We start from the raw sequence: 3,993 nt of genomic DNA on the forward strand, positions 1-3,993 counted from the left end.
GATAACTAGAGTATAACATCGTAAATACTGTATCTGGTTTTGCTCTGGAGAGGTAACATAAGGATAGTTAACATCATTTTATATCGATCGTAACAACAAATATTAATGTTTCAACACGACATAGACAAATAGAGTAGCCGAGATGCTCTTTATTTTAAGCTCTCCGCAGATGTAGCTTTGGTCTACACATAGATCTCAGCGCGAATCGTTATACGGAGGCGTTGCTGCGTCTGAACGGCACATTGTGACAGTGCATTGATAATGTGTTTGTGCATTAGACATTGCCATAGTCATATAGGCATGCTCAGGGTTCTTTGTTAGGAGGAGGCAAGTTTAACCCCGATCCCCTCCGTCATTAGTCGAGTTCGACACAGAACAAGCTTCACAATGGATGCAAAAATGAAAATGAAGTGTTGCTCGTAACGGCCTGCCTTTGGTATCCGGCTTTCCGGTGATAAGGGCAACACCAGGGGTCGTCGGCCGCCATTATCGTTAAAATTAGTGGCGCAAGGCTGGAACCAACAGCGGAGCTATAGTGTTCGACCTATAGCTTTTTTGTAAGTTTTCGCTAGTGATGCCAAGCTTTTGCTAGAGTATTAGTGCTAAGTATGGTTAGGCTTGAGTATCCTTTTTCAGTGTCGGTCGGTTCCTCACACTACGCACGTGTCACGTGGTTTTGGTAGGAACATATCACGTGACTAGCTGTTACGTGGTTCTTAGCGGGAACATCTCACGTGACCAGTTGTTACGTGATTTTAGTCACGTGACTAGCTGTTGCGTGATGTTACGTGGTTTTAGTCTCGTGACTAGATGGTATACGTCATGTTACGTCATTTTAGTCACGCGACTAGCTGTTACGTGGTTTTGGCTGGAACATGTCCCGTGACTAGCTGTTACGTGATTACGTGACTTATGCTACGTGACTATAGCTGTTACGGTGTCGCCACACTTGACCCCCACCCTGTTCGCACGTCTATGGTCTTAGTTATAAGGACCTTATGGTGTTGTCGTAGACTGTTCTCCATTCCAGGCACTCCATCTCTTATACACGAATACAGCGTAGCCAATTGGAGATCTCCTCTGGTTAACCTCCCTGTCTTTCCTTTGCCCCTCTCTCTCTCTCTCTCTCTGCCTCTCTTGTATACATATGCGCACGGAAAGCTCCTTCCTGTCGCAACGTTTAAGCCAACATAGCCTTCTGCAGGCGGAGAAGGTAAGCGGTGGCGGCCGCTCGACTCTTAATTCGCGGAAATTAGCGGCGCAAGGCGAGACGGCGCCGTATCCCTGTTCTTGCTTGCTGCAGCAGCAGCCTCACCACCCTGCAGGGCTCGGAATAAACTTGGCAGGCGAGCGTGACGACGACCTTTCGCTTCCCCCTCGCCTTCTGACGTGCGTGCACGCGTTGAAGTCCTCGCAGACACGTTCTCGAGCACGTGTTCATTGGGGATATCCCGCTGGCGGTAAACGGTTGCGTCTAATGAACGCGTATCGAAGAGTCCGCCGTGCAATAGTTATCGAAGGTTTTGCCGCGCGACCTTACCGGCGCTGCGCAGCTCCCCGCGTTGAAGCTCTTCACTTTTGACCGCAGCGCAAGAACTGCTATAGCGGTGCGAACAAGCTGAGAGGGATCCGATCGCTTATCACGAGACGAGAGCGTCGGGGATGGAGAAGTGCAAGCCTCCTCGTCATGCTTGCGAGCCATACATTAGGGGCCGGATTCACAAAGTCTTATTCATTTATTTGTTGAATAGGCACAATAGAAGTACGAAGCATGAGCAGCAAAAAGGTTAGATTAGATACCATCGTGAGGGCACATATCGTGCGCCGGTGTTAGTCTCAGCTCACCGAGTCAACGCCTTTGTTTACAAAGTTTGCATTGCGCAAAGTCCTGCTCTGTTACTCACTTTAATTTATGTACTTTAAGCGCCGGGGTATAACTGGTGCATTGTGTGAGGTACACAAAATTTAATAAATAAATCTGTTATTCTTGTAATGAACAATTCGAAGTTTAGTTGCACCAGGTTAATTTAATCAGTATACTAGATGTGCAGAACAAAATTCAGCTGCTAATTAGTACGGCTATGTCATAGAAGCTTCCTGAGATGGTGGCGGGGGAAGACAGCGCTCTTGCCCTCCTTATCGATCGCAGTGCCAGCATTCTCTGTAGTGGATCTGTTAAACTTATTTTATGTTAGTGCCGCCTAAAAAATGACTAATGTCGGGACAAGGGTTGCTATTTCTTTATTAGGTGATGCTGGTATTTCCGAAAAATGTTACAACAAAAGACACACACACACACACACACACACACGCACACGCACACGCACACACGCACACGCACACGCACACGCACACACACACACACACACACACACAACACACACACACACACACACACACACACACACACACACACACACACACACACACACACACACACACACACACACACACACACACACACAGACCTGCGCTGAACCCGCAGCAGTCACAGCCAAAGCTGCAGAAGCAGCCTTTCGTGAGTCCGTTGTAAACTCTCTTGGGGCTACTAGTGCAAGTATACAGTCGCGAAATACCCACTGCACCACGTTATTATTTTAAAATCGTACACACTATGCCATTATTCAACATTTGCGGGAAGAAAGGTACCCACTGCGACAAAGGCCGTAGGCTTTGTTAGGCTGTCGCTGTACGATGAAGTATTATGGCTCAGCTCTTTGTAAACCAGCCACTCGCTGCAATTCCATTATTGACGCAACTGTTAGAGTGATCGCCCGACATGACACCTGCAGGGTATTCCAGGAAGAATTTCAAAACCGGCAGGTACGGTAGAATACTACTGCCACGCGACCGCCTGGGTCAAAATCACGCAAGGATTTTTAACCGAAAGTGTTTTATGCCGGGGTTCACCAAGTACATGCACGGATATGACGTTGATAAAATGGACGCCAACGGGTGAGAAAGAAAAGAAAACCAAGAGAATATACCCCGCTGTCGAACCCACGACGTGCGGCCGCGACGGCAAGCGCCCGTTAGAGCGAGTCGTTGCCCGACATGACACCTTACAGGGTATTCCAGCGAAGGAATTTCAAACACCGGCACGGTTATGCGGTAGAATACTCAACTGCCACGCAGACCGCCTGGGTTCAAAATCACGCCCAATGCTGGATTTTTTTCCTTTTTTTTTTCTCACTGTGCTCGATAGCGATTACGGACACCGGCGGCGGTGGACAACTACGCCTCCAAAATCGATTGTTGTTGTGATCTCATAACAGCTTTCGCTGTAAGAGAACCCCCTTGCTCTATCCACGCACGTTAGGTACACGCTTAGCGATCGCAGCGCCAATATTCTCTACGGTGATTTGCGTGAGAAACTATAGTGCGGTTTTCTTAGTTTTTCGTAGTGCTAAAACAATCTGCGTGTACGTCTGCTACACCGACGGCACACAACCGACCGGAAGAAACGTGCGAAACCAGACGGCAGCGGATAAAAGGCCGGAAAGAGAGGACGCGCCGCTCGGCGGCGCTAATTCGCGTTGTCGCGGTCCCTCCATCACGCACGTCCTGCATGCATGCGCGACGCTCTTGCGCGGGTGAGACGTCGCCGCGCTATCTGCGCGAGAACTTTCGCGTCGCCGGCTCACTTACGACGCGTCTTCTTTCTATCGTTACAGTATAACGCACTGCACTTGTTTCTTTGCCTGCTCTTTGCACCCGCGTACACTAATCGCTGCATCAGCCACGTACCACGAAGCCGACGCATGCAGCAGCAGCAGCAGCCGGTTGCAATTAGTAAAGGTTCACTCCCTCTCCCCCCGAAAGGTGGTCGCCTCTGTATTACATTTCTTCCTATATCTTTTTTCGTTTCGTGTTCTTGTCGCCAAGTAACGTACGGCGCCTTTTCTCGGGAGTGTTGTTTTTAGTACAACTGCCGCGGTGGCAACATGTAGACATCCTGTTCGCGTAGAAAACCATTTGTCACTCTGTCCGAGT

The sequence above is a fragment of the Rhipicephalus sanguineus genome, chromosome 4 (genome assembly GCF_013339695.2).
Source record: "Rhipicephalus sanguineus isolate Rsan-2018 chromosome 4, BIME_Rsan_1.4, whole genome shotgun sequence".
Taxonomy (NCBI): domain Eukaryota; kingdom Metazoa; phylum Arthropoda; class Arachnida; order Ixodida; family Ixodidae; genus Rhipicephalus; species Rhipicephalus sanguineus.